General features: G+C 52.0%; 1 protein-coding gene across 2 annotated transcripts in view; it reads left to right on the top strand.

The window, feature by feature from the left end:
* HDLBP (high density lipoprotein binding protein) overlaps positions 1–22,659 on the top strand; it is a 62,068-nt gene that overhangs the window by 4,617 nt on the left and 34,792 nt on the right. The window contains exon 1 of one of the 2 annotated variants that reach the window (XM_037161378.2): positions 19,426–19,530. The exons of the other annotated variant lie outside the window; for it this stretch is intronic. The gene's annotated coding sequence lies outside the window, so the exon portion shown is untranslated. Of the gene's footprint in view, positions 1–19,425; positions 19,531–22,659 lie in introns of those variants that run through there. 2 annotated transcript variants of the gene reach the window in all.

Genomic DNA, 22,659 nt, shown 5'->3' with positions numbered 1-22,659 from the left:
TTACACAGTCCTAACATTACATTCGGCCCTTTGAAGGCCACCGCAAGGCAGATGTGGCCCCCGGTGAACATGAGTCTGACACCCCTGTCTTAGAGCTTCTGGAGTGACCCTGATTTTCTTAGGTGTGCCATTTCCTTTCTGGGAGACATTCTCAACTTTATATCTCTCAATCTGTTTCCTTTGAAACAGCTTTCTCTTGTTCTCTCCATTCCTATTTTGCAATCTCCTGATTTTTGTTTCATGGATCTGGCATCTTCTCTGAGGACTTGAGCGAGTTTTAAAGCTTTCTTTTCCCTGAAGTCACTGTTTCCTTCATGCTGCTTTCTGTTTGTGTGGGGGTTTTGCTTTTCCTAACATCCTTCTTCGGGTGGCCAGGTGATGTTTGCCTGCCTGCTCATTTGTCAAGGAGCCTCTGCACCGATGGTCGGGCTTGCACACTGTGCCTCACTCTGGAGGCACCTGGCAGGGCCATTTTCTGAAAGCATCCTGTCAGCTTCTTTGGGTCTCTTTGGATTATCCAGAAAATATTCAGTGCCTTCCTGCCTCTTGCTTGGCTGCCTGTGTGTGGGGGGGGGGGCAACGGGAGGGAGGAGGCTGCCGTCTTAGTTGTAGCTCTGGAAGAACCTACTTCCTCTGTCTTCAGAAAGACTCCCACCCGCCACTCTAACAGGTGTCCCAGTCCACAGACTCTCTTTCGAAACCGAGACAAGCCACAGCCTTTGGCCAGGGCATGAGCGGTAAAACTGTCCTTTTTGAAAGGCTTTTCTTTTCCTTTTTTTTTTTTAGAGCATTTTGAAGATTTTATTTATTTATTTTTAGAGAGGGGCAGGGAGAGAGAAAGAGGGGGAGAGAAATATCTATGTGCCTGAGATACATTGATAGGTCGCCTCTCGCACGCTCCCAACTGGGGAACTGGTTGGCAACCCAGGCATGTGCCCTGACTGGGAATTGACCCAGCGGCCTTTTGGTTCGTAGGCTGACCATCAAACCACTGAACCACACCAGCCGGGGCTGAGAGGCTTTTCTTACTACTTTTGCCTGGGTGCCTTTTAGCAGTGTTCTTTTTAGCTTATAATTTGAGTTTCACCGAAATTTGTAGTTTATTCTGTTCTTTGCTTCTCTCCTTAGTAGCCCAGTTGTGTATTTGGCTTTGTCCTACTGTGTGCTGAAACACCTTGGCAGAGAAGTGGCAGAGGTTGTGATTAGGTTGGGCTTCAGGGTTAAGAGGGTCAAATGGCCAGTAAGCAAAGCAGGGTTTCAGTTTTCACTAATAATCAAAGAATTGACATTGAAATCACATTTCCCTACAGATGGGGAAGAATAAACATGACCATTTGAGTTATTAAGGATGAGGGGTCAGGTATATGTGGTTGGTGGCAGTTGTCATGGAGCCGTTGGGGGGTCCCTCGTCATCACGTGACTGTATCTCTAAGACTTGATCCTGTGGAGCTACAGTCTGCCATGGGCAGAGGATATTCTTTCCAGCCATGTTTGTAGTCACCAAAGAAAGGGCAGGGGAAGCAGTATCGGTAGGGGGTTATTAGGTTGTGTTCATCCTATTCAGGTGGCTGCTAACTGGTCAGTTTGTATGTAAAACTTGGGAAGACAACATGATGAATTTTTTAATGAAAATGGGTATAGCAAGTGGTGAAACAATACATTAATGTGATCCTGTTTTTACATAAACCATGTATTAATGTATCTAAGAAAAACCTTAAGACACTAAGTTTGAAGATAGCTCTTGGGGAGAATCAGGAGGGATTGCCAGTTTTTGCATTGTCTTGTTGTAGTTGTATTTTACAGTATTTTAATGCAAAAAACCACATTCCTTGGGTGACAGCTGCAGCAAGCTTGTTGTGTTGTTAATGAATTAACACAGTCGGCATCATGGCAGCCCCTCAGCCCTGCCCGTCCTGACCCAGGCTCTGCTGTAGGTGAGGAGCCCTGTCAGGAGGCACAGCTGTGCCTCCAAGCCACCCCTGGGACAGCAGACTGCACCTGGGCAGGGAGAGGCGGGAAGGTGCCGGCCTAAGTGCCATTGGGCCATCGATATGGATTCTTTCAGATGAGTGTTTTCTGAAAACTCTCTTAGGTTTGCCCTTTATTTGTCTGCGTTGATATCCTCAGGCGATCCTGGCAGGGGCTTGGGAGAGGGCAGCAGTGCTTGTCTCTCAGGTGCAGACTAGACTGTTGGGCGTCAGCGCTCCAGCTGGGACAGGGCCGAGTGTCCCCAGAGGTGGGGAAGGCGTGCTTCTCTGGACTGGGAGTCAGCAGTCTGGTCTTCAGTCTGGACCTGCTCTTCATCAGCCCTGGGACATTGGATGTTTCTTGGTCTGTAGGACTTGAGCTTCTTCCATTTAAAGATTAGAAAGCAGAATCTTTGTGGGTCCCCCCCACACACACACTTCGCTGCCCACCTTTGAAAGCTCTGAACCCTTGGTCAAGTCAGTTTATCAGTAACCGAATTTGGAAGGATGACACAAGGAGCCGCTGGTCACACTCCCAGCATCCTACCCTGGTCCCTTTCACGTGCGCATGAGTGACGCAGAGAGCTTTGCCTCGTAAAGCTTACTCTTTGCTGCCCTCCTCACGTGCCAAGCATTACGCCCTTGTTTACAGCAACGGGTTAGCCAGGCGACTTTGCCCTCTGAGAACATCTGGCAGCTGTGGGAAGCCTCTTGTTTGTCATGACACAGCTGTGTTACTGGCACCCACTGGGTAGAGTACAGAGGTGTGCAGCATCCTGAGGGCCCTGGACAGCCCCACGAGGAGCAGCTGACTCCTGTGGTAGGCCGGCCGCACTGACTTAGAGCCGTCCTGCTTTCCAGGGTCAGTCCTTGAAAGGGCTCTAGGATGCAGCCCTCGCAGGCCCTGTCTCAGTTGAGAGTAGACTGGTGAGTGGAGCTGCTTACGGGAGTGGCTGAAGTGGGGCTGTGTCCCCTGCACTGTTGGAGTCCTCGTGTCACAGTTGCTGACAAGGGGGTGCCGACAGAAAACCCTCACTGAGCTGTTTGTCTTGTGTTCCTTGGAATTTGAATATCTCTCATCGATTCAGTCATCAGGCAGGTGTTTTTCACCAAGTGCATATTCATCAGTAGGTCCAGGTAAGGAAGTGGAAAAATCAAAGCCCTAATCCTAATGCATTCAGGGCTCATCTCCATGGTAACCTGCAGGTGATTGCTGTCAGTCCATATGCAGCCACCTTCCGCGGTCAGCTTTCCACTCTAGGCTCTCTCTGGAGTAGTATGTCCATCATCCTGTTGCAGCAACCCAGTTGCATCATCTCCGGCCACCTGAGCCAGGTCTCGTGAGGTAAATTCCCTCTTGGTGTCCCCTGCCCCCAACCCTCAGTCTGGGTCACGAGCTAAGTCATCACTTGACGTGGACATTTGTGGCGCAGCAGGTAACCTGGTCCTGGAGGTGCTTATTTGGAGGGGATGAACGGACAGCACAGTGTTAACTGCTAAAAAAGGGAACATTCTGAGCCCTTGTCCTTCACTGACTTAGGGTAACTTACAAAAGGCTCCTGCTTCCAAGGCCACTTTCCAGGCTCGAGGGAGATGCTAGATGTAGAAGGAAGCCTGTCTGAACGCCCCACAGTGTTGCTCTTGTGCTTTGGCTGCCACCGGTCTGTGGCCTCGGCAGATGGAGTCCCAGAGCAGCTTCCTTTGAAGGTTTGGATGCGGTTGGGTGGACAGGCTGCTGGGAGGCAGAGGTGTGTGCTGGCCGCACACAGGTGCTCGCGCTGCTGTGTGTTTTTATGGAAATACTGTCACCATTATCTGCACGGTCCTTCTGTCCCACTGGCTGGCATCTTGTTTGGGGAATGTGAGCTGGGAACCAGTTTCTGAAGCAGAGCAGTAGTAGCAGTAGTTCTTGGCCTTGCTGTGCTAAGTGGGAGAGGACACGGCCTGGTGTCCCCTCTGCTGAGCTCTCCCACTGACTGACGACCTCCGGTGAGTTGGACACACGCTCTTTCTGGCCCTGAGGTCAGTGACCACACTTAAAGCTTCTACGCATGGCACAGGCTGAACTCATGCTCCTCTGGGTTCCTTTATGGAGGAGGAATAATGTCAGCTTCTGCTGGATGCATTCAGGATGTGATGTTACTCCCCTGCAGAGACCGAGAGGCCCTTCTGGGAAGTTCCGTGCTGTGGACTTGGGGTCTTATGCTTGGCGCCTGCATCATCTGGCCTGAGCAGCTGCAGTTTGGTGAAAGGGGGCTGGGAAGCAGGGCGCTGCAGTCAGAGTCTCTGACGCCACCCAGGGCAGGCAGGCACAAGAGGGCCTGATGGCCACGCTCTCCCCTGCACCTTGGTTCGCAGTCAGCCAAAAACCTCTGGGGGTGTGGCTCCAGGGGAGGAGAAGACAGGGGCTGTCTTCTTGCAGGTGCCTCGATGGCAACCACCTGCATGGCAACGGCTCCTCAGCCATCAGGAGTGTTGCCCCCGGAGGCTCTGGAGAGTGCTGCTCTCCTGCAGAGGCTGCCAAACAGACACCTTGGGGGACAGGGCCGAGCTAGAGAAATGGCCCTCATCCCAAAAGGACCAGACACCTTGGAACAAATAGGCTGGAGGGAAAGAGGAAACAATAGGGGTGTAGAGGTAAGTAATTTTTGAAAGAGGGCCATGTATTTGGCATTTTTTGCTGTTTTTGGCATTGGGGTTGAGGTGAGTGACTGGCCGAGATGCACCCTCCTCAATGTAAAATGTATGGTTTTTGATTCTGTGCTGTGTGGTGTTGAAAACTTTTACCCTTTCTAAAACTTTTTCTTTAGAAATTAAAAATGAAAGAATGAAGGGTGGCCCTCCACAATCTTTTCTGCCTTTCTGCTGCACCCTCGTGACAGCTGGGCACATGTCCCTGGAGAGCGTGCCTCTTCTTCACACTGGAGGCAGCGCCCTGGCACCCAGCCCTTTAGGGGTGAGCAGTTACTGCCTGGGCGCCCGGCTGAGCAAAGTCAACTAACCATGTTGCATTATGCTAACAGGTTCTACTTTGTAATCAGTGTAGGTGTTGCTTTTCACTTTGCTCTTGTGTGATTTGTTTCTAATTTTATTACTATTTAGCTCATTTGTAAGAGTCTTTCAAATGGAATTACTGGATTATATTCATTGTTTCAACTTTGGTGGTTAGGTGGCCCTGCCGAATGGGTTTAAATCCGGTGTGTGAGATTAATTTGAAGAATACATTTGCTGTCTAGAGGCCAGGCTTCTGTTTTGCCATGCTAGCCTGTGCTTGGAGCCTACCTGCGAGCCCCTGAGACCAGAGCTCTGTTGCCTTGTGGCTGCTTGGTGAGGAGCTCTGCTGCCAGGCAGCTTGGCCGTGGGGCCCCTTGGCTCCCGGGTGTAGCCCTGTGGTCTCTGAAACGTCCAGATGAGAGCCAGCTGCAGCCAGGGCAAGCTGTCTAACTTGGTGCTGTTGGGTCCACCCTTCCTTAGCTTACACAGGTGCTGGAGGCGACCGCCCTGTCCCCTTGAGATCAGTAAGTGTAGCTGCTGTCTTCAAGTCTGGCTGGGCAGGCAGGGAAAGGCGTCTCTGGTGGTGAGTCGGTCTTTCAAAGCCCGATGGCTGTCCTTAGAGCTGCACTGCCGCCTCTGCTTTTGGAGCAGTGTGGTGCCTCAGCCTCCCGTTCTTGTCCTGGGCTGGTTGGGGCTTCCAGATGCCTAACTACCCAAGGTGCTGCCGAGCTGGAGAGCATGTGCGGGCAGCTCTGGCCCTTGATTTCTTCCGAGAAGCCTTTTGGTTTCAGGCTGTGCTGGTAGTTTCAGGACTAAACCTGCAAGCAGGAAATGGCTTGCGAAGGACTCTGTAGGTCCTCCCCTGTCGGGGTGAGTAGGTCTGTACTCTCAGCTGGGGCATGGCTTCACTGGAGGCCACTTTCATTTCAGCCACTGCAGAACTTCCTTGGGAGGCATTAGGCGGCTTCCTACAAGAATATTTTAATTCCAAAATGTTCTTTTGCTCGTCTTCTCATTGCCTCACCCCACCCCAGTTCTGCGGTGGTCAGCATGTGCGTGGGGGGGTGTTTTTTTCCTGTTAACCCTTGACTGGTGGCATGGTCACTTTCCTCCCCCAGCCCCCAGGTTGCTCCCCTGTCCTGGCAGTGCCCCCCCATGTGGCATAGCTGGCTCCTATGCTGGTGTCTGTAAGTGGGTGGTCGTAGTCAGCAGTGCCAGAGGCTGGCCCCCGGCGGGAAGGCAGGGGAGGGGGGAACCGAGAGCCTCTGAGAGGTCTGGGTCCTGGGGAGGAGCCAGCAGGGTCCCCACGTGCTGCCGTTGGTGGGTGTCCAGGCTGTGCCGCCAGCAGCCTCCTTCCTCAACACTTTCCTATGGCTTAAAATTACGCTTCCTGAACTTGGAACAGATGTGTAACAGACTTAGTTCTTGTAACAGTATCTTGAAATGGAGGTAAAGCTTTGCTGTGCTTTGTAACATGTGGGTGATATGTGTGTTGGTCTTAACAATTGTTCTCATGATGAAACATATGTAATAAAACTGGGTTTTGAGTTGGAGCTTGAATGGTCAATGTCATTTGCCACCCATCTCCTAGTTTGATGTGTTTCTTTGCAAGTGAAGGCATTTTTTTCTTTTTTAAAAGATTTCATTTATTCATTTTTAGAGAGAGGGGAAGAAAAGGAGAAAGAGAGGGAGAAAAATATCAGTGCGTGGTTGTCTCTCACTCACCTGAAACTGGGGACCTGGCCGGCAACCCAGGCGGGTACCCTGACTGGGAATTGAACCAGCAACCCTTCAGTTCGCAGCCTGCCCTCAATCCACTGAGCCATGCCAGCCCCAGGCAAGGTATTTATTTTTCTAATTACAAATGTAGTACTATCCACCATTAATTTTTTTAAAACTCTTATCCTTATGGAGGAGTCGTGAATGTGGTGCAAAACTCTCCTGAACCCCCGAGTAAGCTGGGACACATAAGCCCTCCTCAGCCCTTGGCTCCGTCGCTGTGTTTCCCGCAAAGGAGACACCATCTTCCTTCTCCACCTGCAGCCGTCCGCCCGGGGAGTTGACAGGGACACCCTGCTGCCTTCACGCCCACTTACGTCTCCCCGAAGGGCCATCTCAGAACCAGACACTCACTCCGTCTTCCCTCAGCTTTCCTGACCTTGACACTCGTGTTGCTTTTCTAGGCTGTTAGGTTGCAGGCCGTCCCTCAGTGTGGGTTCGGTGGTCCCTTTTTCATTGTCGTTATTAAACTTTGGGGCAACGTTGGTTAATGAGATACGCAGGTTTCGAGTGCACAGCCCTGCGATGCGCCATCTGTGTGTTGCAGGTGTGCCCGGTGCTTTCTTGTGACTACATTCAGCCTCTGTGGCTGGACCAGCACAGGAGGGGAGTGGGCTTTCTTAGCTTTGCATTCTTTCCGGTGGCACGGGCTCTCGGTTTGTCCCACTGTCAGTGACATTAGCTTTGCCCACCTGATTAAGGTGGTTTCGGCCAGTCTTCTCCCCTGTGAGGTCTTTGTCATGAGTGTGCTCTGGGGACGTCCTTGTGAAACTCAGTGTCTGTTGCTGTCAGACACCCAGTTTCTTCATTCATTTACCTCCATCTGGGCTGACAGGTTGGTTACCTTTTCATTCACCCTTTATTATCACCCTTTATTATCATTATTTATTTTGATGCTCATACGTTCCCAGGTTGGACCAGTGGGAGCCCGTTAAAGTCAGCTTGTGTCTTTCTGGTAAGAGCCTGCCTTCCCCGGAGCCCTTGTTGATTTCTGGTGCCACCAGATCCCCTGGGCTCTTCCTGTACTTTCCTGCCCCAGACCCGGGTCAGCCTTCCTTCAAGGAAACACCGTGTCTTTTTACAGCAGATGGTACTCAGACTTCCATAATATTCATGTCTATTTTTATGTCTATATTTTGAAAAATATGCCTTTATTCCAATACCTCCAATTTCAGTCTAACACAACAGTGTCTGTCCCAGTTTCTCCCTTTCCAAATTGGTGGCTCCCTTTTCCTGCAGTGACAGTCTCAGATGCCAGTGATCCTAATACATTTATTTTACGAGTCAGTCGGGGTGTTGGTCTCATGCTGCTGTCCTCCCCTCCCCCCACAGCTGCCCCCACCCTCTCCATCTCTCCCAGCCGTGTAGACACCTGTCGTGTGCGAGGAAGCGCGTGTGCTAGTTTTTAAAAAGCAAGTCCTGTGCACTGTCTTGCCCTCGCCGCACACCTGTCTTATGGTTTCAGTGTGACACTGTGTGGTGACCACATTCTCACAGACACACAGTCTGTGTGCTTCCTAGTTCTTTGCCCCTGGACAGTGCTGGTGCGAGCCGTCCTGTGCCTCACACCTGTGCCTCTGCCGTCTGCAGAGCACCTGGAGAGAGCAGCTGCTTCGCAGTGCGGCAGGCGCGCATGCGTGTGTGCACATACATCTGTCGTTCCGTATCCTCAAATGCTTTCCAGTTTTACTCGGTGGTCGGTGAGCTGGGGTTCCCTCCCCATTTCCCAGACAGCATCACTTCATTCATCTTCATCATCTCAGTATGGGCTGAGGGTGAACACGTGTGCCTGTGTTACAGTGTGTGTTCACTTTCTGTGAACTGTGTGTTGACATGTCTTAGCCTGTTCAGATGGTTTCTAAACAGAGAAAAGCTGTTTGTGTCCTGCCTTCCGTACCTGATAGTCTTTGCTGGAGCAAAATTTTAAGCTTCGAGGAGGTCGACGGAGTCAACATCCTCCTCGATGGCACCTGCAGCCTGTGTCGTCACCAGGCTCTCCCCACGCTGCAGGTTCCCCCTCGGTCCCCTCAAGGCGTAACTGTTTACCGCCACTGCTCTGATCCAGCTGACACTTACTTTGGAGCACACTGTGAGGGAGGAATCGCCCTTTAAATTTTTTCAGAATGGAGAGCAAGTTTGCCTAATTAATTCTCTATATTGCCTCGTCTGTCCTTCCAGCTAATTTGAAATGGCACTTGTATCGAAAGACAAACTCATAGATTCACATGAGTTCTGTTTAAAACAACACATCTGTTCTCTCGTGTCTCGAGGCTGGAGATTGGAAACTGGGCAAGGTCACCCTCCCTCTGGGGGCTCTCTAGGGCAGAGATGGTTCTTTGCCTCTCCCAGTGTCCGGAGGCCACGCCCGCAGTCCTCGGCTTGTGGCTGCATCGCTGCAGCCTCAGTCTTCACACGGCTCTTTCCTCTGCCTTGTGTTTCTTTGGAGCCATTTGACACTTGCAGTGGCCGGTGGGGCGGTCTCCGGGGGAACGTCAGTTTAATCGCATCTGGAAGCACTGGGTGTCTTTGGGTGGCCATTATTCGGCCCACCACAGATATTATTTGACATTTCCTTGGGGGTACAGATGAACTTGGGAGACAGACATCTTTGTGGTAAGTCTCCGGGACTGTGACTGAGCATCACTGGGCCTTGTGTGCGTGTGTGCGCGTGCCGTTTTGCTTACAGAACTTTCCCTCGGTTCTCCTGGTTTTTCATTATAACAGGGGCCTTCCAGATGGTGGTCATCTGCAACCCCTCAGGTTGCATGGTTGACAGTCTTTGACAGCAGTTGATGTCTTCGCCATTTTGTTACTTATTTCAATAGGGTAGCTTTAGATTTTAACTAAATACAATATATTTTACTTCTGGGAAGTATTATTATAGCCATTTCTCTCTATTCCTCATATTACATTCCATAGGAAGCAAACAGTATCTGCTGAATTTCATCAGTCTTCGGAGCATTTTTTAATGGCCATTTACCAGTCATGTGTACATCATCATTTGTCCTCCTCTGGGCTAGAAATGCGAACTCTGCACACTTGCTAATGCTGAATCCTGCTGCCTCCCTAGGGTAGACCTTGTTCAGTCGTGTCTTGTTTTCTAAACTTAGTGTAAATTTATCAGGCTGGTGCTCTGTTTAAAATTTAGCATGTTACCGAACTGCCCTGTGGTTAGTGGGACGTCTTGTCTCTGTGCAGGTGCACTTGGTATGGGGAGGCAGACAGTGCCCTGACCCCCCCCCCCCCCAGGGAACCATCCTTTCCTTTTCTTCTTTTTTTAAAGATCTGGTTGATTGATTGTTATATGTATATATGTGTTTATGTATTTATTTTTAGAGAGAGGGAGGGAGAAAGAGAGGGACAGAAACATCTGTAGGTCACCTCTCACACAGGCCCTGATGGGAGGTCGAACCCACACCCCAGGCCTGTGCCCTGACCTGGAGTTCAACCAGTGACATTTTGCTTCATGGGACAACAACCAACCCACTGAGCCACACCAGTGGCAGGGAGCCATGCGCAAGCCATTTGTTTTAGATGAAGTGGTCCAGCTGCATGGGTGGACTCTGATTGGCCGTGTCTATTATATCCCATCTTTTCGGCCCCTTGACTATAGTTATCGGTCCCCTAATTGGCTCAGAACCCAATTAATGCCAGTGAGATACAAAAATAATTTATGGGGTCCCCCTAGGGCAAAGAAGCTCTAACTTCCTTGGGATCTACCTGGAGATATAATTGCTGCCATTTGTCGCACTGTTCTTACTTCAGAATGGGGCAAAGATAATACTGTGTCTTTGTGAGCTCAGATTCTGTGTGTTCTTTCCTCTTCTTTTCAGACCGGGAAGAGCTATTTGCCTCTTAACTGCTTTTCCAGAGAAACTGATTTTGGTTTTGATTGACCAACCCAGCTGTTTTTTGTTTTAGTTTTGTATTTTACCAGTTCTTTTATTTATTCCTTCTACTTTCTTTTTTTTTTTAATATTTTATTTATTTACTTTTAGAGAGAGGGGAAGGGAAGGAGAAAGAGTGGGAGAGAAACATCAATGTGTGGTTGCCTCTCGTGAGTCCCCTGCTGGGAACTGGCCTGCAACCCAGGCATGTGCCCTGACCTGGAATCGAACCGCGATACTCTGGTTCGCAGGCCCACACTCAATCCACTGAGCTATGCCAGCCAGGGCTATTCCTTCTACTTTCTGAAAATTTTTCTTTTTATCTTGACTTCAATGCTTAGCTCGTTTCTCTTCTTTTCTTTTTTCAAAGATTTTGTTCATTTTTAGAGAGGGGAAGGGAGGGAGAAAGAGAGGGAGAGACACATCAGTGTGTGGTTGCTTCTCGTGTGCCGCCTACTGGGGACCTGGCCCACAACCCAGGCAAGTGCCCCGACCGGGAATTGAGCTGGCAACCCTTTGGTTCACAGGCTGGCGCTCAGTCTGCTGAGCCACACCAGCCAAGACCTGGCTGCCTTTCTTGACTGGTGAGTGGACACAGTGGCAGCAGGCCGATTGTGCCCCTCGTAGACTTCTTTATCTACCAGTAACCGAACAGCCACCTTGCTCATGTCTGTTGTTTCCTGTTACCGTGGTAACAGGTGATCACCTGTGGCTGAAGTCGGCCTCGCTGGGGGATCCAGGGGCTAATCTGTTTCTTGCCCTTTCCAGCTTCTTGAAGTCTTTGCCTTTCTTGTAGCCCCTCCCTCCATCTTTAAAGCATGTGATTTTAAGGACACTTGTGATTACATTTGGGTTGCCCCTGCGTAACTTGTTCTGTCCGCAACATTCATGGGTTTCCAGACAAAGGACCTGGCTATCTGTAGGGGCCATGATTTAGCCCCTACAGTTGGCAGTTGCAACATAGAGATCTTTCTAATTGTATTTCTACATTTATTAATTGGCATTCTTATAGTTTTACCTTGTTTTGTGTGCTTCTCTTTATTGCACTTCACAGATGATGAGTATTTTACAAATTGAAGGCAAGACTCCACCAGCAAAAAGATGGCGTCTGACCTTATTGCAGAGCTTGCTTTATTGCGGTGGTTTGGACCCAGACCTCCTGTAGCTGTGAGGTGGGACTGTGAGGAAGGCATCCCTGACCAGTCCGGTCACCCTGAGATACAGCTCCTACTGCAGCGAAAGGAGAAGTGACGCTGTCTTGACGTTTAGAATGCACTGGGACTAGCAACTTCCAAAGTGACAGTGCATCTATGTGGCTTCCCCCAGTATTTTGAACTTGTGGCAAAGTATAGAATTGTGTTACAACCCACTGAAGTCACTTTTCTGATGCTCCTGTTCCCCCCAAGTTGGCTTCTGTGCTCTTTGGACATGGGCTGCTCCTTGGGTTTCTGCCACAGCAGGGTGTCCTGTCTGGTCCATACTCTACTCCAGACCTGGAATCCGCCGTTCCCTAGGCACTGGGCTGCACGCAGTGTGGGTGTGTGCGGACGCCACAGACAGTCGGTGCCCACCCCACTGTGGTGCGTCTCTTAGCTGACAGGCCTGGGGGCCCATCGTGACTGTTGATTGTTCCAATCCATGTGAAAATTTATGAGCTTTTTACATAAACGTATATCTTAACGGGATTACCTAGACACCTTATTCTACAATACATAATATTTTTAGAATAAAAGCTCCTATTAAGACAGATCCCACTTGGAATATACTGTCAAATGACTGTGTTTTAAAGTTGCTTTTTCTCTGATGGTTCTGCCACCAGTGTGACATTGTAAGCTTCATTTCCTTTTTTTTGGTAAACTCTTAATTGAAGTGCAGTAAACATACAGTGAGCTCTGCAGATCTGAGCCTGTGGCTCAGGGACTCTTCACAGACTCAACTCCCCGCATACTCAGCATCAGGATAGCGAGGGGGGCATGTGCTACTGTTGGAGCCTGTTCTCCTCTGATCTGATGGTTCTCAAAGCAGAGCTGTCCCTGTGGTGTGTTCAGGAGTCTTCGCTTCCACTCCTGTCCCCTCCCTTCTTTCCTTCCCCCAGTGTCTGTCTTTGCAAGTGTAAACAGACACAGACGTGTGTTTCTGACTCCCTCATACTCCTCCCCTCTCGGTCACCACATGCCCCAGGGACTATGCACGGGCGTGTCCGGAGCACTTCCCACGTCTCTTCTGCTGGGTATCGTTCCACGGTGTGGACATGGCATGCTTATCCATCAGTCGCTTTGGTGTGGAAGTTGTTTCAGACTTTGCTAGCTTTGTGTTCCGCGGTTGGGTTGCCTTCTACAATCGCTTCTTCACGGAGCGGCCAGAGCTGCTCCTCTGTGGGGCTTTGAGGCTTCGTGCGGCGGCCTCAGCAGCTTTTCGCTGGTCGGTGCCCCCGTGTTGATCTGGACCCAGTGGAGCCCTAGACAGGTCGTACTTCTCTGCCGCCCCTCTTTGGTTGGTGCCGGTTTTCTGATGGTGGGGTTAACAGCTTGGTGGGGTTTGTGCCCCACTGGCACTCTCCTCCCTGCTCCCGGTTGCTGGCACAGCCCTGCCCGCTCGGGGGCCAGGCTTGCCGGAGTCTGCCCAGGTCAGCAGAGGCCCCTGTGCTGTCTGCACGCTGCCCTGGGAGAGGGCACCAGGTGTGGAGGTGGTTCTTCGGGGCACGGCTGTATTATGAAGGGCGTCCAGAATTTCTTAAATCCAGAACTGCGGTTCACGCTCTAGAGTAGCCTCAGAAAGCTGGTGCTGGAAGACATCATGGAGTCCCACCTCCTCGTGTGACAAACGAAGAGGAAATAGGGCAAGTGAAGGGTGTGCACTTCCAGTGACCACCGTGGCCCAGTGCTTACAGAGGGGAGGATCCAGAGACTTGAATTTTCTTGTCTGCTTCTTTCTTTGTCGAAAAACATTGCATTGTAGGACTGATTCTGATTTCTAAGTATTTCCACCCATGACTTTGTATCCATAGCGAAGTTTTTATAAACATGAGCTTAGCTCATTCTGGCTCATGGAACTTTTCTTTATAAATTATAGGAAGAAAAATATCTTCAAGTATAAATTGTTGCCCTAGGTCAGACTTGGAATTAGGTTCCTATAGTTTAATGGGATTTGTAGTTGGAAGATGGAAAGTGTATTTTTATTGTAGGATGGAGGGGGCTGTGGCCTGGAGCCCTCTTCTCCAGCCGTCTCATTCCAGTCCTGGCCTCGCTGCCCTTCTCCTACCAGTAGCACCCATACATCAGGGCAGGGACTTGCTCTGGGCCCAGGCCACGGTGAGGAGCCTAGGGGCACAGCAGCTGCTCTGACGTCACTGTGGCCGTCAGACATGGAGTGGCCCCAGGGTCACACGGACACATTTCCACCTGGGAGCACCGGGTTGGTGTCTTTAATGAAACAGTCGAAGAATTTTAGAGGGTGGAGGTCCTGGAAGTCACCTAAGCCAGACAGTTGCCCAGTATTTACAAGGTGCGGGTCCAGCGAGGTGTGCTCACTGCCAGGACCACGTCCTTGTACGGCCCTGCGCTCCGAGTCCCTCCTTGTGTGTGCGCTGGCAGCCAGCAGCCTGGGCCCTGCTCTGCCACCGTCCCGGTGTCTGCAGACAGCTAGTCTCGTCTCTGCAATCAGAAGCCCCTCACAAACAAATTAACAGCAAAGAATTCTTACTTCAGACTTCAAACAACTCTTGTGGCTGCCGCTCACTGATTTGTGGCTGCTGCAGAAGCCAGTGCCACTTACTGCCTGTTTTCCTCGGAGGGGGGCATTGTACACCACAGAGCTTTCCCTCCTGCACCGAGTGCTCTCAAACACTTAGTGTATATCCACCCATGATTTCAATACCTGTTCAAACACACCCTTTTTGTGTAAGTGGTAGGTGGAATACACACTTTTTCCCTGTGCTCACCTCCCAGCTTCACAGCATTCAACCTGACAGGACAGTCGCTGTCTGCAGGTTCGTAAGTGAAGCCCCTCCTTGACCCAGGCACTGCTGCAGGTAATGCTCAGTGCTGGGCTCTGCCCCACTGTGCAGCCTCCCAGAGACGTGGGTGCCTCTGCAGACATGGTTCTCTGAGACAGCTGGTCACACTTCAGGCTGACATGGACACTGGGTATATGGCCGAGGGCCACCAGTCGGTTCGCGTAAGGCTGAGAGTCAGTTTGGGGGCCTGCTGACCGGATCCTGCAGTCTCTTCCGTGAACTCACACCGCATCCTCTGGGACACTTGGCGTCAGTTTCTTTCAGGTAGATCAAGAATTCAGACACTGACAAAGCGTTTGGAACATGGGATTCCTTGAGATTTTTAAGATTTTTTTACTAACTGCATAATTTTTTTAAAAAACAACCTGCCCTTGCTGAGAAATTTTAATGTGCTAAGTTCAGTATTCACAGAACTATTTCTTTTGCTTTCATTTTCTTCTTTGGCATTATTTTTAAATTATGTAATTACCTTAGCAAGCAGAGCTGGAATGAGCAGGTTTGGAGCAAGCACCCACCACTGTGGGGAGAGCTGGGCTCAGGCCTCCCGGGGCGTGTGGAGTGCAGGGTGGCGTCTGCTGGTCCCTGTGCTGGGAGAGGGACTGTGCGGTCATTGGGCAGGTTGTGTGGGGGCCACGTGGGGGCCTCGGTGGTCCAGCAGTATCTGCTCACACGTTTCTCTCTGGATGCGTTCCTGAGTGTCTGTGGGAGCGATGTGTGGAAGCAGGACTGGCTGGCTCAAAGCACATTTGCGGGCTAAATTACAACTCGTAATCAAATTGCTTTCTACAAAGATCACATCGGTGACTATTCCTCCAGCCACATGAGCTTTCCCACACCTTTCCTAATAGTCATCAAACTGTTTCTGCCAGATGGAGAGGTGAGATGTAGAATCTCATGCTACTTTCAACCTGGGTTTTCTTCTGCACAAATTAAATAAACATTTCTTGCATTTCTGTGAAAGGTATTTGTATCTTTTGCCTCCGCCTTGTTTCTGCCCCCCACCTAAAATCCTCACTGGAGGATATGTTTATTGAAAAGAAATTTTTTTTAAGAGAAGAAAGAGGAGAGAAACATCAGTTGGTTGGCTCCATGGGCACCCTGACTGGGGATTGAACCAGCAGCCTTTTGGTGTGACGCTCCAACCAACTGAGGCACCCGGCCAGGGCCACTTCCTCCCCTTTCCACGGGTGCCCCCCAACCTTTCCAGATGGGTCGTTAGGGTCCTTGGGAGAAATACTGTGGACTAAACCTGGTCACTTCTTTCCCCGAGACTGTGCCCTGTGCTGCACGCCCCTGCGCGTGTGTAGTAAAGGAAATGTTTTCGTGACCGAGACGAGTATCTGTTTTGTATTTTTCCCTAATCTAAATTTATTCATTTTAATTAAGAGAATTATAATAAATGACTTGAGGTTTTTTCCAAGATTGCTATATGAAGTTTATTAATAAAAGCTGTTGTCAGATAACATTTCGTCTTTGTTTTGGGAAACCAACTATATAGCACTACTGTTCAAATAAGAACCATGTATAGTGGTACAATTTAAGTTTTTCTCATACCTTAAAAATATAAAAAGGAACAAACAGGTGAAGTTGAATAATATATTTTGTTTAACCCAATCCAAAACCTGTGGCTTCAAGGTGTGATCAATAGAAAATTAAAAAGATGGTTGACATAGTTTTTGGGTCAGAGTCCTCAAAACCCAGCATGTATTTGGACTTGCAGCATCTCCCAGTGTGAACTGGACAAGGGTCAGCGGCTATGTGTGCGCTGGCCAGCTCTGCAGAGCAGTGTCTCCCTGCATTTCTGTGGGGCCCTTAACTTACGCTTTGACCCTGACCTTTGTCCAGTATGCTTTTCTTTTTTTTTCAGATTTTATTTATTTATCTCTAGAAGGGAAGGGAAGGGAAGGGAAGGGAAGGGAAGGGAAGGGAAGGGAAGGGAAGGGAAGGGAAGGGAAGGAGAGAGGGAGAGAAATATCAGTGTGTGGTTGCCTCTTGTGCGTCCCCTGCTGGGAACTGGCCTGCGACCCAGGCACGTGCCCTGACTGGGAATCGAACCGCGATCCTCTGGTTCTCAGGCCTGCACTCGATCCACTGAGCTACACCAGCTAGGGTCAGTCTGCTTTTTAAAGACGCCATAAGTTGTGTTACCTGATACATGTTCTTGAATTGGGCTCTAAAGAATATTCTTGTCAGTGTAAAGATATGCTGAGTATTTCAATATTCTGTAAGTTGATGTAGTAGAGTGCTTCATTAAATGTATTCATTTAGTAGGAGGAGGATTAAACATTAATATCCCCAGTAAGGTACCTACTTTAGAGCAGATGCTCTTTCTTTTTTAAATCAGTTTGAGAGAGGAAGAGACAGAAACATTGATGTGAGAGAGAAACAATAGCTTGCCTGCCATACATACCCCAACCAGGGCTTGAACCTGCAACCGAGGTATTCTCATTTGGAAATGGAACCTGCCACCTTTCGGAACAGGGCTACGCTCCAACCACCTGAGCCACATACCTGCTGGGACACAATCTTTTTTAATTTTGGTCTTTTAGCCTCTCTGCAGTTGTGGGTAGGTCTGTAGGTGTCTATCGCAGCCTGGTAAGAGGTTTACTCCCTCCTGAGTGGGGTGGGTTTTTCTTGTTAATTTCCAGGGCTAACCCTGGGGTTCCTGGACAGACGGGAGTGTCAGAGCCTGAGCCTGTCCTGCCTGGTCTGTGGTGCCTGGTGCCCACAGGGGCCCCTCTCTCGCTGCAGGCTGGTGCTGCGGGCCTTTCCTTGTTCTAGCGTCTGCCCTCAGCAGGGAGCGAGCATTAGTTCTTTTGGGGATTGTGGCATTAAGGTAGGGGTCTATCCTAACCTTTTACCTTGAGTAGGCCCAAAGCTCCCCCCCCCACCCCGTTCCCTTGAGGGCTGAAAACTCAAGACCAGCGTGCACTGTACCTTTCAAGGTGGCCATAAGTGGTCACACATTATCTGGTGTGAGTGTTGCTGGACACAGACACCCAGGATTCACCTCTGCAAACTATTTCCCTGCACTCACCCTTGCTGGGAAGAAAAGCTGATCACAGTTACCAGCATGGAAGCACCAACTTAACATTGGATTTTACAATGTTTTTTGTTAATTATAGGTTTTTAACCAACTCTTAAGGCTTCCTGTGCAATAGGTACTGTGCAAGCTTTGCCTGTGGCAGCTTCCTGGCATCACTGAAGTTCTCTGACAGCCGACCTGCCGGCTCTTCCTGAATCCTGGCCTTCTTCCTCCCTCTTCAGTGTCCACCGCAGTGCTGAGCCCTCAGAGGCAAACAGCAGCACAACACTGAGCTGCTGGTTGAGGAAGCCCTGTGGGAAGACTACCCATGAACAGCGGTGATAGGAGGGGTGCCGAGGAGGTCCTTGGAGCTTAAAGAGGCCCTTCCAAGTCGAAGGGAGTGCCCTTGCCCAGGTACCTTCCTAACGACCTAGGGCACTGCTTTGGTGACGATGTCCTTGACAGCGGGTCGAGGACGTTTCTCTGCCCTCTGTCGTTTCTCTCCCACAGTGAAGTCACAAGCAGCCATGGGCTTCAGCTTGCACAGACAGTTGCCTTCTGAACGCCCCACGTGGCCATCCAGCGGACATCTCATTTGTCCACTGGACACAGCCAGATGGACACAGCCAGATGTGGCAGCCCCAGCCCAAAGTCCTGGCTCTCTTGCGTCACACCCACCTTCTCCCTGGGGGTAGCCAGACCCCCATGCCATTCTTGACTCCTTTCCATCAAGCCTTGGCCACGTCCAGTTAAGAAGGAACTCTTTGGTGTGCTATCTTTGACATCTGGCCACTGAGTTCATTGCCATTGCCAAACACAAGGGACGGCCATCGTCTTTAGACTGAACAGCTGCGGCACCCCCTACCCACCTTCCTTCCCCTCTCTGGACTGGGTCAGGGGCTGCCACATCTGGCCATGCCCTCTGCTGCTGGAAGCACTGCACCAGCTTCCCTCCTGCCGAGCAGCCCCTGTGGGCACTGCAGCCTGTGCTGACCCAGCTCAGGGATGGGCTAGCCTGACCCCTGTCTTGCCACAGTGCCCACACCTAGGCCCCTGCACCTCACCCCTCCTTGGGAAGGCCCAGTGCTCCGGGGCCCACTGCACAGACACTCTTCACGCGGGACTCTGCGCCCGTGCCCCTTCGTTCCAGGCACAGGCTGGTGTCTCTGCGCATTCCTCCACTGGACTTGTACTACTGACAAGAGGAAACTCGCCTGTTACACAGCGGATGCGGGCCTGGCTTGTCATCCTCAGCCTTGGGGTAGAAACTCCTCTGGGCAGGGTTGGGGGGGGGGCAGCGATGGGAGGTGCCCCTTTCTTCTGTCCCACTGGGGAGAGAGCGCTCCCTGAACCAAAGGCTCCACTTTGGTAGGAAGTTAACCTGGTAGCCCAGGAATAGAGTGGGGACACTGACTAGATGTGAAGAACCCAAGGGACGGAACCCCTGGCGAGTGAAGTAACAAGAATCTGTGCCCCAAACTTGGGAGGCCTGCCCTGTGTCCCAGGGGAGTGTTGGGCTAAAGCCTACTGATCATTGGCTCCTGAAGGTGGGGACTGGTTGGGCAGCCACTCGCTTTCGTCTTTGGGGTGGGAGCCCAGAGGCCTCCCTTCCGGCCTGTCTCTGGGCAGCCCCCGCAGGTCCCCGCAGGCCGGAGCGGGCAGGACTCCGCGCCCCGACCTGTGCGCGGCGGGGGCGGGGCTGGCGCGGGGCGGGGCGGGCGCCTGGGTCTGACGTGTCTCTGCGGGATTGGAGCCGCCGCCCTATATACTCACAGGGGCCCGGCAGCCGGCCTCGGAGCGAGTGGAGCAGAGCTCGGGTGTCTTCGGAGCCGGCGGGCGGCGAGCGCACCGCGCAGTCAGTGGGTGAGCAAGCGGCAGAGCGCGGCGCGGCCGGGGCGCAGGCCCGGAGCAGTCGGTGGCCCGGGTGCGCGGGGCAGTCGGGGCACCGGGGGCGGGGCTGGCGGGCGGCAGTGGGGCTGCCGACGTGGAGCGCGGGGCAGGCGGGGGAGGGGCCGGGGGTGCCTTTGGTCCCGCCACCCCCTCCACTCCCCGGCTGCCTGGTCAGCCGGCCCCAGGCTCCCCCTCCTCCCTGGCCGGGCCTGGCGGGTGGGGGGGGGGGTGGCTACGTGTCACCACTGCGCATGGGCCACGGTGCTGGCATGGAAAGAGTAAGAAACTTTCCCGGGTCCGGAGTCCTGCGGCCCGTGCCCTCCCAGAGGCGACAGCGCCCCCCACCTCCAACTGGGGTCCGCCACCCCCAACAGGGGTCGCCCTCCCTGTGCACTACTCCCCTCCCCAGCGCCAAGAAAGTGCGGCTGACCTGGGACCCGGTCGGTGACGTGGGTGTCTGGGCTGTGTCCCCTACCCCCCGGGAGGAGCGTTCCTCCCCTGGAGCTGGGGGGAGGGGGCGGTTCATGGAAGTCTGCCCGCGGGGGAGCTGGGGACCCGGCAGGGGCCTAGCCATCCAGCCGCACCTCCACCTGCCACCCCTCCTGCGTGGTCGTGGTCAGGGCTGGGCCTTCGCCCTCCTCGGGCCAGCGGGCAACTTGGAGGTGCCCCGGGGTCCCAGAGGAAAGATACATGACGGAAAAATACCGAATTTGGATGGAAAGCAGGGAGGCCGAGCGCGCTCCTGCCCCTTTAAGCCTGTCCCCGCCCGCGGGCTCGCGTGGCCTGTGGGAGGGCCGTGCTGAGGTGGCATCTGCGAAAGTTCCTCCTGCGGGTGGCGGATGGTGCCGACTTCCAGGACTCCGCGCAACACACGCCTGCTCGTGTCCCCTCCGCTCTTCGGCCTGGCGCCCGCCTAGGCTTGGTGGCTTTTGGCCCATTGGCATGTTCATGTTTATCATGTTTGGTTTATGGGTCCAGAGAAGTACTTGAAAAAATTTCCTTTGCAAGTTAGCTGCTGGGATCAAAGTAAGTCATTTTAATTTTGGAAGAAGTGGGAAGAGGTCCTGGGTTTTAGCTGCTGAGTTTTTGGTTCTCTCTGTGCCCAGTCCTGTCTGGTGGGTAAAGCTCCAAGTTCTCATTAGTTGGAGGTAACATTCTCTCTGGGTTTTTACTCAGGAGTTCTCTCCGCAAAGATGTATCTTTTTGCACATGTAATTGGCAAAACTTCACAAGGAATCAATTTATGCTCAGTTTTAGAAGCAAAGGTATAGTTCTTCACTTAGATTTTTCTGTTGTGCATTGTGAAGAACAGGTTTCCAGGTGGGACTCGGGTGTTTCTCCCCTTGGGGGGGAGAAGCGTCTGCCCCCCCCCTTGTGTAGCTCCGCCTGCTGCGTGCTTTCCTCCAAAGTGTGACTTGCTGCTGTGCATGGGGACACTTGAGGAACGACACTGGAGTTCAGGCTGAGGACAGTTGGAGGTTTGCCTTGAGTGACCCAAATGCCTTGTGCAGGGGAAGGAGTCGAAAGCTGCCACAGGCTGAAGGGACCAGCCATCCTTGTAACAACCGAACTAGCAGCTCAGCCTTATGCATCCGGGAGGTGTCATCGGGAAGAGAGGGTGGCCTTGCTGTCTGGCCAGAAGAAGAAGCGAAGTTGTAGGTTTAGCACAATGCTAGGCTCACTGTTCTGACAGCTACGTGGAGCAGGGCCAAGTGGCACAGGTGGCATATGGCTCCTGTCTCTGACGGTGGTCAGAGACGACTGTTAAGGGGTGTGTTTCAGTCCGCACTTGAGTGACTGTATTAGATCAAGCGAGAAACTGTGAAAGCAGCTCTCTGGCCTCTGTTTTTCGGGGCTAAGGTCTCCTGAAAACTTACAGAGCAAGTGAAGGGGCTGAGTGGAGAGGACCCCAGCCACGGTTGTGCATGGGAGGCTGAGGCACTGCCCCCGTGAACAGAAGTGGTCTGGGAGGGCTGTCTGTGAAGGCAGAGCTGGAGGCCATGGGCAAGGTCAATACTGGCCTTGTGGGAGGTTTTCCCCAGAGTCTCAGGTGGGGCTGAGATCTGATTGACACAGGGCTTGTCAGATGCATATTTCAAATGGATTCTTTAAGGTGAGGTTTTGAGATATTCATAAGAAAAACGAACCTGGCTGGTGGGGCTCAGTGGATTGAGTACAAGCCTGTGAACCAAAGGGTTGCCGGTTCAATTCCTAGTCAAGGCACATGCCTGGGTTGCGGGCCAGGTCCCCAGTTGGGGGCGTGTGAGAGGCAACCACACATTAATGTTTCTGTTCCTTTCTTCCTCCCTCCCCCTCTCTAAAAATGAAGAAATAAAACCTTTCAAAAAAAGATGAAAGCCTGACGTTATCAGATTTAATCCATTCACATAATCTATTCAGCTGTGACATTTCAGATTCAAAAATGCCATTTAAAATCTGGAGCTACAAGGTTTAGGATATCCCGTCAGACCAGACTGGAGCTTTCTGGAGGTCCACTCCGTCCTCTGTGGCCAGGGGCCTGTGCACGGTGTCAGAGATTCTGCACAGGTTCTTGCTGCCGCACGTTACGTTCGGCTGCTCGTGCTGCGTGGGTGCCCCTGCCTGAGTCCAACAAAAGGGCTGGAGTTGACTTCTGGAAGTTGGGTGCGCAGTGTGGGAAGACACCCCGAGGAGTTCTTGCCATCTTGCGTGTGACGCCAGGTGCAGGGTAGGGATTGGCTGTTGCAGACCTGTGTGTGTGGGGTGCTGCAGGAGCTGATTGTGTGCCTGCTGCTGGGACCCAGGACAAGGCCTGGGACCTGGCCTTGTCCCGGAAAGCCGGGCGCAGGGGAGGGTGTGGGCGGCAGCACAGTGATGTGTGTGAGCGTAGCTTGGTAAGGGTAGATGACAATGGGTGTTAGAAGTGACGTTGATGCCTGGGACAGCCTGGAGTGGGAGGCTACTCAGATGGAAGGTCACCAGGGGACTGTGCGGCCCCCAGGGGAGCTGTGAGAAACGTCAGTTGAATCCTGGGGCCCCAGCTTCACCACCAGTGTCTGGACATGGAGCACCTCCCTCTCGTGTCTGGACTGGCCGAGTGTGGGCTGATGGGACCCTGGGCAT

The sequence above is a fragment of the Artibeus jamaicensis genome, unplaced genomic scaffold (genome assembly GCF_021234435.1).
Source record: "Artibeus jamaicensis isolate MK-2021 breed Jamaican fruit bat unplaced genomic scaffold, CSHL_Jam_final contig_944, whole genome shotgun sequence".
Classification (NCBI taxonomy): domain Eukaryota; kingdom Metazoa; phylum Chordata; class Mammalia; order Chiroptera; family Phyllostomidae; genus Artibeus; species Artibeus jamaicensis.
Note: the sequence above shows the minus strand (reverse complement) of the source record. Positions and strands in the feature narration are given on the sequence as shown.